The following is an 11,441-nucleotide window of genomic DNA, read 5'->3' on the forward strand; positions in this document are numbered from 1 at the left end:
GGGGCCCGGGCGAACCAAGCCCGCGACTGGGCCGGGGCGGGTCTGGAGGCGGGGCCAAAGGAAAATTGGGGATGGTGATTGGTTGGAGGGCGGAGCCAAGGGAGAAGTTAGGCTCAGTCCAGGCTTGGGCGCAAGCTGAGAGCGGGGCCGCAACGAGAGAAGACACCAAGCTTAGTACTAACACAGGCTTAGGCCTCTGGGCGGGCTGCAGGAGGAGCTCTCTCTGATTGGATGCTGGGAGCCTGGGGCTCTGTTTCTGGACTGTAGGACCAGTTGATCTAGTAGCCCAAGGGTCAGAACTACCAGCCCTCGCCACAGGCCAAATAGAAACCAGGAGCATTTGTGAATTATGAGAGTAAGGTGGAGGAGGTGTGTCTTCTTCACTTGCTAAAAGTGAACCTATAAACTTATTTGGAGATCTACTAAACTCTGAGGTGGGCACATGATGTCTTTCTGGACCTCGATTTTCTTTAAGGCAGCTCCCCCCACCCCCCACCCCCAGGTTGCACCACATCAAAAACAAAGAGTTTACTGCCGCTTTTACACCTTTGCGTGGACTATCTTCTGTCATCTAAACTTAGTTCTTTTGCCTGGTAGGTTGAGAAACATTCTCCTGCAGACAGCAGTCGGGACTTCAACCAGAGACCAGTGAAACCAGACTCTAGGGGGAGAAACAGACAAGAGAGAGTTGCTATTGGACTTAAGGACACAAACGTTGCCATGATCTTATAATCTGTTCCTTCCATCCTCTGTCCGCTTCTAGAGGCTTCTTCAGTCCCATGTCTTTTCTGGGTAGTGGCTGTGATCCTGTGGCTGGGCAAAGGCAGAAATAGAGATATTTCAAATCTTTGTGATCTGCTTTTTTAAGAGGGGCCTATGACCCCCCCCCCAACTTTGATTGGATGATTGAAGCGAGTAAGGTGTTCTGAGTGGCCCCAGACTAAAGCCAGAGAGGGACATTGCCATGAAGAGTTGGTCACAGCCTCCTGTTAGTACAGCACTACCTGGATGAAGAGTGTGTTCCAGGTTCTACCCTTTAACTTGCTTGCTCACTCTGGAGTGTCTGTGTGTCTCAACCATCAGAATGTTTTCCCTGTTGAGGAGTCATTAGCTTGCAATCATCCAGTGGTTCCCTCAGGGGACCTGCCTGACGCCTAAGCAGGCCCTGCTCTAGGTGCGCAATAACTAGGATAAGAACATATATTGCTACCCATGGACAGTCGATGTGTTCTAATCTATCCACCTGTAGGACTTACCTCCAACATGACGGATTCACAGAACACACCATGAGTATGAGGACACACAGCCGAGCACTGTCTACACACAGACGACAGACAAATCCCTCTTCCAGCCAGCCCCTTCCCCCTCTGCCCCGCCCTGTGCTTCAGAGCTTTGCTCCTCTGGCCTCCCTAGTTTGCTCCTAGCAACAGCCAACAGCTCTCTCAGTTGCCAGGCAACAAGAGAACCTGTCAGCCCCTTGGAGGCCCCACTCTAGGGAAGTGGGCAGCATACAGACCCCAGTCTATGGAGGAAGAGCAAGAAGACATTACCTTCCCCAGGCCTGTAGCTCTTGCACCCTTCCCAACAGCCAGCCCTTCCTTCCCAGTCCCATATTCTTCCTAGGGAGCATGGTAACTCCCACTTCTAATGCCTCAGTGTCTCTTTCCTTGTTTCCATGTGAGTCCCCAGGGCTATGGCCAGGCTCTGCCACTCCAGTCGCTACCCTCTGTTCCCATTAATTCAGAACTATTTGCATGGCTATCTCATCTGATTTCCTCCTGACTGTCAGCCTTAGGTTTAGCTTCTTCCAGATACCTCAGACTCCCTCAAACCCATGGTGCCCAGAACTGAGTATATCCTGCCCTACTGGTACTGGTTCCTGGGCAATCACTTCATGGTCCCTCCCATTAGCCAGAGTCAGCCCTTCACAGCCACCACTGTTAGGATGACTGAAGGAAAGCATGTCCCTTCCGTTTTACAAACCTCTTCTGGCTCCCTGAGAATAAAAGCTTGCAAAACACTGGTTTAACATCACTAGAAGTCGGAGGAGTAGTGGTGGATGCCTTCAATCTTAGCACTCAGGAGGCAGAGGCAGATGGGTCTCTGTGCGTTCAAGGCCAGCCTGATCTACAAAGAAAAAAGAGTTCCAGGTCAGCCAGGGATACATAGAGAGACTCTGTCTCAAACAAACAAACAAACAAACAAACACACTTTGCTAGAGGTAGAGCAATTATTGCCTGAAAGGACTCTGGGATGCTTGCTGACTATGTCTTACTTTGGACAAGTGTCTGATGGTTTCTACATCCTGGCTTCCTTACATGCAAATGGGTCTCTACCTAATTCACAGGACCAAGGAAAACAATAGGTGAAATGTTCAGGATGGGAGTGTATGTGTGTGTGTGCGCGCCTGTGTTAGTATGTGTGCGTGTGCGCCTGTGTTTGTATGTGTGTGTGGCACACAATACTTCAATGTGAGCAAATTGTTAAAGTAGTGATTTTTTTTTTGTTGTTTTTTTTTGTTTTTTTTGGTTTTTCGAGACAGAGTTTTTCTGTGCAGCCTTGGCTGTCCTGGAACTCACTCTGTAGACCAGGCTGGCCTCGAACTCAGAAATCCACCTGCCTCTGCCTCCCAAGTGCTGGGATTAAAGGCGTGCGCCACCACTGCCCGGCTTAAAATAGTGATTTTTATAAGACTCTATAGAGGTTGTCCCCACTCAAAGGACAACTTCAAATTCCATGTCAATCAGGCCAACCTGGGTGTGGTGATACATGTCTTCAGTCCCAGCACTGAGGAAGCAGGGCAAAAGGTCTCTGAGTTTTAGGCCAGCCTGGTCTACATAGTAAGCTCCAGGACAGCCAGGGATGTTATACAGAGAAACCCTGTCTCAAAATAATAATAATAAATAATAATAATAATTGGGATTTAGACTGTTACATAGAGAAATCCTGTCTCAAAATAATAATAATAATAATAATAATAATAATAATAATAATAGTGATAATACATTGTTGGGATTTAGACCCTGTACAAACAGCTGAGGTGCATATTTTACCTACCATGGTGGTCCTGGCCTCCAGGTTCTCCCAGCATTCCTCAGTCCTTACCCCACCCTCTGCTCTGAACTTTCCAGCCCAGGGAAAGCTTTTTTCTATATAATCTAAACATTTCAGTCTCTTCTCTCTCCCCTGCATTTTTTCTCTTTCCTCCCCTCTGTCTCCCTCCCCATGGCCACTTGGGACCAGTGAATCCGAGAGTGGGTTTTCAATAAACTGCCTTCATAGACACTAATTCAGCTTGACTTGGCTCATTTCACCAGCAGAGAAATAACTTAATAATAATAATAATAATAAATCAGGCTTACAAAAAAAAAAAGAACCTTGGGTTTAGCCGGGTGGTGGTGGTGCACGCCTTTAATCCCAGCACTTGGGAGGCAGAGGCAGGCGGATTTCTGAGCGCGAGGCCAGTCTGGTCTACAGAGTGAGTTCTGGACAGCCAGGGCTACACAGAGAAATCTTGTCTCGAAAAAAAAAAATCATCAGGTTTACTTTAGGCTGACCTTATGCTTGTGGCAATCTTCCTGCTTTCAGTTACTCTGTGTATGTGTGTGTGTGTTACACTGAGATGGTATCTCAGGAGAAGGTGGGGTCCATCCCTGGGATTATAGGAATGGGCCACTACAATACCACTCTATCCTGCCTTACTCTACCACTTCATCCTCTAACCCATTAACCACCACCATTCCCAACCATTTTCTTAAATCTCTTGGCTGGGGACTAGGTCTCTCTGGTATTCACTGTCCCTTTTCCAGCTTTATCCTATTGGAGTGAGTCTGGTGGTAGGTGTTACCAACCAAGGTTCCTGTTTCCAGGTTGGATATGGACGGTAGGTAGATATTTGTCAAATTAAGTTAAGAAATTACCCCAAATCTACTCTATGCTACTTAGGACATCCCTGTCTTAGAGATGAATGTAGACAGCGCTATAGACATTTTTGTTCTAGGTTGGCTGTGGTGCCCATACTGGTAACCCAGCAGGGCAGAGGTAGAGGCTGGAGCACCAGGAGTTCAAGGTCATCCTCAGCTTCATAACGCATCTGAGACCAGCCTGGGCTGTACAGTGTGCATCCTGCTTCAGATCCTCCCGCAACAATTTTTTTTTTTAAATGCCATACTAGCACATGCAGAGAAAGAGAAAACCAACTTTGCCTGGGAAGTCCTGGGAACTGTCTTGGTGGAAGAGATATCCTGAAAGCTCACAGGAGAGCAGTGAGGGGGTGCATTACAGAAAAAGGCCTGGTGAGCTGCAGAGGTGGCTCAGCAGTTAGGAGCATGGGCTGCGAACCAGGCAGTGGTGGCATAGGCCTTTGATCCCAGTACTCTGGAGACAGAGGCGGGCAGAACTCTATGAGTTTGAGGCATGCCAGGTCTATGCAGAGTGAGTTCTAGGACAGCCAGGGTTACATAGCAAAACCCTGTTTCAACCCTCTTCCTAAAAAAAACAACAAAAAACCCCCAAAACAAAACAAAACAAAATCCCCCAAAATCAATCAAACAAACAAAAACTCATGGGCTGCTTTTCCAGGGGACCTGGGTTGGGTTTGGTTCTCAGCACCCATGTGGTGGCTCACAACCATCTTAACTTCAGTTCCAGGAGATCGTACATCTTCTTCTGACATCCTCAGACACCGAACATACGTGCTACCCACACACAGGCGCAGGCAAACCACTCATACCCATGAACTAAAATAAATAAATCTAAAAACAATTCAAATTGAAAACATTAGAGGGAAAAGGGAGAATAGAGGAAGGAACCACACGTGTAAAGGAGAAAGGACAGAAAAGTGGGGAAATTAAGGGTTAAAAGAGGAGAAACCGCTTATTCATAACTGGATCAACTGTGGACCAGGATGAGCCTGCCTCTCTCTATCCACTCACCATGAGGCCATGAGAGGAATCCAGGAATGCCTTGGAGGAGGTCATGCTGGGGGCAGAGGGGAGCGTAATAGACTTGAGCATCAGAGGAAACCTGAACTGTTCCTGGCCCAGTGAGCCCAGTATCACCTAGACTTGGTCATAAAAGAAGGGAGCCGAGGTCCAGCAGTAGAAGCTCGAAGCCCCCAGAGGAGCATGCTTAGGAGAACTGCCGTCTCACCCCCGAAGCCAGAACGGCCTTGTGGCTCACCACAGGCCACAGAGCGTGTCCAGCTTGTCCTGAGTTCCTGTCAAGCCACAGTCCTGACAAAGTGAGGAACAGAGACCCCCTTCAGTGGGCTGTGACACTCAAGCCTACAGGCGCCAGGAAGAGGAAGCTGCTAGCACTTCCCCAAAGGCAGTTTCAGACTGGGTGTGTCTGCTACCCTGGACTCTGAGGGAGGTCTAGGGTCCAAGATCCTGAGTACCCCACCTCCATGGTGATTAGGTTGCAGGGTGTTGCCAAAGACCTGTGACCATCAAATCACTACCTTGGAGACAAGGCTTTGGCAACTTCTGCTTGAGAATCTCAGTGGCCAGAGCTCCTGTCCTGTCTGCCTGTGCACACACACACACACACACACACACACACACACACACACCCTACCCTGACCAAGCTCCACCTCCTGGTCTATCCCCTGAACTTCCCCCTTTGTGCTTCTTGGCCTAGCAGTGGTTCTGAGATTGGAGTGAGTTATCTTCCTCTGTCTTCCCAGTCCCTGCCAGGGTACTTTTCTCCCAAAAGGAAGGACTTAGCCTGGGGGCCTAGACCCTAAATTTCCCCTTCTTGATCATGTCTTCACATAATTAACTAACTTCAGCTTAGAGAACTGAAGACCTAGAACTCTGCCCAGAAGTTTCTGGATTAGAAAAGTTTCCACTCCCTCCTTCCTCCCACCCTGCACCCCCAACATATGGGGAAGTTTCACCTGCTCCTCTGCTCAAGGACTGGGAACCTACTGAGTGTCAACAACGGGGCTGAGAACCCTAGGGAAGGAAAGGCAGGGAGACCCCACCTTCAGGAGCATATACTGAACAAGTGAACAGAGACCTGCAGGGCAGCACAGCAGTTACAGGGAGTTATGGGTAGAGATGCCAGCTGGAGGAAGGGAACTGTGTATCATGGACAGGGACAAGCAGAGAAGAGGGACAGGCCCAGTCAGTAGCAAACACATAGATATTAGGGTAGGAGGGAGCTGAGCTGGCTGTTCCTGGACCAGAAGAGAGCCTGGCTAGTGACTTGAGATATGAGTAAGGGTATCAATGCGAGGGCTGGTAAGATGGCTCAGTGGTTAAGAGCACTGACTGCTCTTCCGAAGGTCCTGAGTTCAAATCCCAACAACCACATGGTGGCTCACAACCATCTGTAATGAGATCTGATGCCCTCTTCTGGTGCGCCTAAAGACAGCTACAGTATAAATAAATAAATAAATAAATAAATAAACAAACAAACCTTTGGGCTGGAGCGAGGGAGAAGGGAAGGGAAAAAACAAAAAAAGGTATCAATGTGAGAGATGTCACTGAGGAGGAAGAACACTTAGCATCTCCAAACTAGGGACCTGTGTCACAGATATCTATCCTTGTAAATCTCATGTGTCCAGGCATTCAGTGGCAGTCCGATATAAATAGGAGGAATGTCCTGAAGCTTACAAGAGAACCAGAGGGCATTTAGGGGTTTACATCCAAGAGCTGAGTATCCTCTCTCTCTCTCTCTCTCTCTCTCTCTCTCTCTCTCTCTCTCCCTCTCCCTCTCCCTCTCCCTCTCCCCCTCTCCCTCTCTCTCTCTTTCTCTCTCTCTCAGTTTTCAAGACAGGGTTTCTCTGTGTAGCCCTGGCTGTCCTGGAATTCACTCTGTAGACCAGGCTAGCCTCGAACTCAGAAGTCTGCCTGCCTCTGCCTCCCAAGTGCTGGGATTAAAGGCGTGTGGCATCACTGCCCAGCCGAGCCTCCTTTCTCTTAGTGCTCATGGCCTAGTCTTTCACTGTGCCTGCCCAAATTACAGCCTCAGAAGGCTCCCTCTCATGGGAAGCTCAGGTCCTTGGAGGGCCTAGGAAATAGTAATAATCAGCCTTATCCCAGGAGCCTCTGCTTTGCTCAGGTTGTTGCCCTGTCCTCCTTTGTACGCTGTCCAAAGGCTGGGGCTGCTAGCCTCTCCCGTGACTCGTTAGTTCGGTCATTAGCACTGCTTCCTGGAATTTAATTTAATGAAGAGGCAAAAACAGCTCTAATGAAGGTGATGTAACAACAGCAATCGAGCAGCGTGCACCCTGCCATGCAGGCAGAAGAGCTTTCTGTGGATGGTGATCCAGAATAGAGAGGTAAGAAAGAGAGGGGAGCTTGTTTGGGGAGGAAAGCCCATCACTGGGCCAGGAAAGGACAGGCCATTGAGCTGTCTTGTAGGAACCAAAACACTACAACCAAAGTGACTCATACAGTTGAGCGGAGCCTAGCAAGGAGCTAGGCAGGCTACTGAAAAAGCTGCCTCTCCAGGAAGCCATTAGCCAGTAAACAGGCCCTAAGATGAGGACATCACAGCAGACCAGTGTGCAAATTAGCACCAGAAAGGAGGAGGTCAGATCATAGAAGGCCACAGGGTGAGACAGAATCAAACCCTGGACTCTCAGTGGTAGGGAAAAAAAGGAGGCAAGGTGGTGGTGGTGTACACCTTTAATCCCAGCACTTCGAGACAAGCAGGTGGCTCTCTGTAAATTCGAGGCCAACCTGGTCTACAGAGTTCCAAGATAGCCAGAACTACACAGAGAAACCCTGTCTGGAAAAAAAAAACAACAACCAAACAAACAGAGTCAGACTGTATTCTGAATTCTATGCACCTTAGGGAGAGTGACAAGATCTGACACTGTGTGTTTTAAGATTTGTTTTTTAATTAACTAATTAATTATTCATACAGTGTCTCACTATGTAGCCCTGATTGGCCTGGAACTCACTATGTAGACCAGGCTGGCCTCGAACTCACAGAGACCTGCCTGTTTTGCTTCCCAAATGCTGGTATTAAGGCATGTGCCACCACACCCAGTCATTTTAATTTTTTTTTCTTTAACATTTATCTATGTTTTGTCTGCATGCATGTATGTGGCTCATGTGTGTGTGCCTGGTATCTATGGAGGCCAGAAGACTGTAGCACATGCCCTGGGGTTGGAGTTATGATTCTAAGTTGCCTTGTGGGTGTTGGGAACTGAGCCTGGGTCCTCTCTGCAAGAACAAGTTCTCTCAGCCAGTGAGCCATCTCTCTGGTCCCAGTTTTAATTTTTTATAAAAGATTTAAGTCTGGCTGGAGAGATGGCTCAGAGGTTAAGACCACTGGCTGTTCTTCTAGAGGGTCTGGGTTCAGTCCCCAGAAACCACATGGCAGCTCACAACTGTCTATAACTCCAGTTCCAAAGGATCTGATACCCTCATACAAACATAAATGTAGGCAAAACATCAATGCACATGAAAAAAAAAAAAAGATCTAATTTGAGCACCGTAGCACACACCTTTAATCCTAGTACTTGGGAGGCAGAGGAAGGCAGATTTCTGAGTTTGAGGCCAGACTGATCTACAAATGAGTTCCAGGACAGCCAAAGCTACATAGTCAGACCCTGTCTCAAAAAAAAAAAAAAAAAAAAAAAAAAAAAAAAAAAAAAAAAAAAAGAGGGTTTGCCTACATGCATGTATTTGAAGGTCAGAAGAGGGTGTAGAATTCCCTGGAATTGGAACCGGTGCTACAGACAGTTGTAAACTGCCATGTGGGTGCTGGCAACCAAACCCCAGTCCTCCTGAAGACCAGCCTGTGAAGACCAGCCAGTGCTTTTAATCACTGAGCCATCTCTCCTGCCCCTCCTTCTAACATTTTAAAATGATTATGTGTATGTATACGTATCTGCATGTAAGCACATGCATGTGAATGCAGGTGCCCTCAGAGGTCAGGAGAGGGTGTCAGATCCCCAGGAACTGGAGTTACTGGCATTTGTGAGTTGCCCAACCTGGATGCTGGGAACTGAACTGTTCTCTGCAAGAGCAACAAGTGCTCTAAACTGCTGAGGAATCTCTCCCGCCCCCAAATCTAATATTTTAAAGATCTCTCTGGCTTCTATGAAAAATATAGCCTAAGGACAAGAAGGAAGGCCGGGAGGCAGGGAGCAGCCATCATGTGAGGATGATGTAGCCTGTCCCGCAGGATTGTGCCGTGTCTCCCAGGAGAAGAGAGTTTAGGTATGTGTATACAAATACATTAAGAGGCTGTTTTTTCCTCTTCCCCCAGCAGGCCCGGGAATGGTGAGTTCCTCTTAGTCTTCCCTGAAGGCTTAGCCTTTTCTCCAAACACAGGCGGTTCATCATATAGAGAATAACCTTTTACAGCTGGGCGTGGTGTCCATTGCTTTTAGTTCCAGTATTTAGGAGGCAGAAGCAGGCAGATGTCTCTAAGGTCGAGGCTAGCCTGGCCTACATAATGAGTTCACGGTAGTTGGGGCTACATTGTAAGATCTGGTCTTAAACAAATAAATTATTGTAGAAATGTGTGTGGTGAATAATGAAAGACAGTTTTGTGAAGTCAGTCCCGGCTCTCCACCTTTAAGTAGGTTTCAGGGATTTAACTCAGATGTCAGGTTTGCACCCAAGGGTCTTTACCCCTTTGAGCCATGTAGTCAGCCCCTAAGGGTTTCTTCACCTTTCTGCACCCCTCCATCTACAGGAAGTATTCCTGTCAGCCTGACAGTCCACCGGAGTATTTCACTCGGTTAAAAACTGGGGGCTGCTCAGGCATAGATCTTAGAACTGCGAAATGAACACCCACATGGGGTACCGCTTGTCTTCAGACTTTGCATCATACTCCTCTAACACGCCCCAGTCCTCGACATCCCTCCCTCCCAAATTCTCTCATTGCGTCCCCACAAAACCAAGCTCCGGCTGAGTTGAAGCCGGAAGTGGTCTCCTGGAGAGTTGCCCGCCTCTTCCGGGATCTCTAGGCCAGAGCGCGCGGTTTCAGAGGCCCCCTCCGCGAAGGAGCGGCGCCCCCTGGTGGGCTCAGAGCGTATGCGGCTCAGGAACCGTGGCGGGCTCGGCTCTTCATCTTCTTTTCTCTAGTCCCGCCTTGGCCTCGGTCACCACTTGTGGCTGATGCCACCTTCCAGGTCTTCTTGTCTCCTGCCTTGGGCTCTGGTCTTTGCTCCGCAGAAGGAACGTGGCCGTTGAAGCCTAGTTCCACAGAGCAGCCCTTGTTTGGCATCGTCTTGCTTGCCCCGCACCCTCTGTGGTACCTTGTTGCTCTTCATTTTTCTGATACCAGAATCCGTCCATCCAAGCCCTCTTCCCTTGTAGCCATTATTAGTGGTCCTTAGAACGCCGCCAGTGACAACTATCTTTCCTGGTGCTTCATTACACTCTGTTCAGGACTCTCCCTCTCTTTTTTCTGTTTTTACTTCACAGTTGAGATCGGGGATTTATGGAGTTCGCCACTGGATATCTTGCCGGCTTCCTGAAGACTGAGGCTCAAGGTCTGTCTTTGTGTCCAGCCCAAGACGTGCACTGTGGGGGCTGGAATATACTGTGGAGTTTGACCCTAATGTCATGAGTAGGATAAGGACAGAAACTGAGTTATACCTGAAGGGGCTCAGTGGGACTGGTTTGAAAATTCAGCAGCATGATGCCTGCCAACCATGTGCACAGCCGTGGGTTCCACCCACACCAAGTGAGAGAGGGGATCTGGGTATTGGTTGGGAATATAGCTGAATTCTCAATTGGTAGAAGGCTTGTAGCATGTGTGAAACCCTGGATCTGTCCCTGGCCCTACATAAACTGGACACAATGCTGCATTCGTGTGATCCCAGCATCCGATGGATGGAGGCAGGGAGAAAGAAAGGGTCCATTCTGGGGTCTCATCGAAGGTCAGGTAGCAAGTAGGTCCAGACTGGATCCCTGTGGTATTTACCTGTTCACACTGCCCTGGTGGAGATGCAACCCTTCTGGGATCAGCGTTTTCCCTCTCCACCCTTTTCTGTCTGCTTCTTCTTCGGTTATTTTCTGGGTCCCCGCACAAGGCAGACTCTGGCTATTCACCACCAGAGGTCAGCAGACGCCGCCAGCTGTAAATTTGGGGCCTCAGCGCTCAAGGCTCAGGCTGAGCAGGCTGCCTGTGCTTGGCCTTCGGATCTGAAGGCCTTGGGTTTGTTGGTTTTTGTTTGTTTGGAGGTTGTTACTTTTGTTTTGCTTTGTTAGGACAGAACCTCTCTATGTAGCCCTGGTTTGCCTAGGACTCCCTATGTGGACTATACTAACCTTGAATTTGTAGCTATCCTTCTGCCTCCTATCAGGATTGTAAATTTACCACTGCCTTGTGAGATTTTGAAAGCAGGATTTTTTGTTTTTGGGTTTTTTTTTCTGTCTCTCTCTCTTAGAGAGTTATATGTGTGTGTGTACACGTGTCCTCTCTCTCTCTCTCTCTCTCTCTCTCTCTCTCTCTCTCTCTCTCTC

At 48.5% G+C, this 11,441-nt stretch overlaps 1 long non-coding RNA gene across 1 annotated transcript; it reads right to left on the minus strand.

The window, feature by feature from the left end:
- Positions 1-539: 539 nt before the first annotated feature.
- LOC114611974 lies at positions 540-5,222 on the minus strand. The gene is made up of 3 exons (XR_003709917.1): positions 4,935-5,222; positions 1,984-2,127; positions 540-661 (listed from the first exon to the last, which is right to left on the minus strand). It is a non-coding gene; the product is annotated as an uncharacterized LOC114611974 (long non-coding RNA).
- Between the last annotated feature and the right edge of the window lie 6,219 nt (positions 5,223-11,441).

Source organism: Grammomys surdaster, unplaced genomic scaffold (genome assembly GCF_004785775.1).
Source record: "Grammomys surdaster isolate TR1022 unplaced genomic scaffold, NIH_TR_1.0 126131, whole genome shotgun sequence".
Taxonomy (NCBI): Eukaryota; Metazoa; Chordata; class Mammalia; order Rodentia; family Muridae; genus Grammomys; species Grammomys surdaster.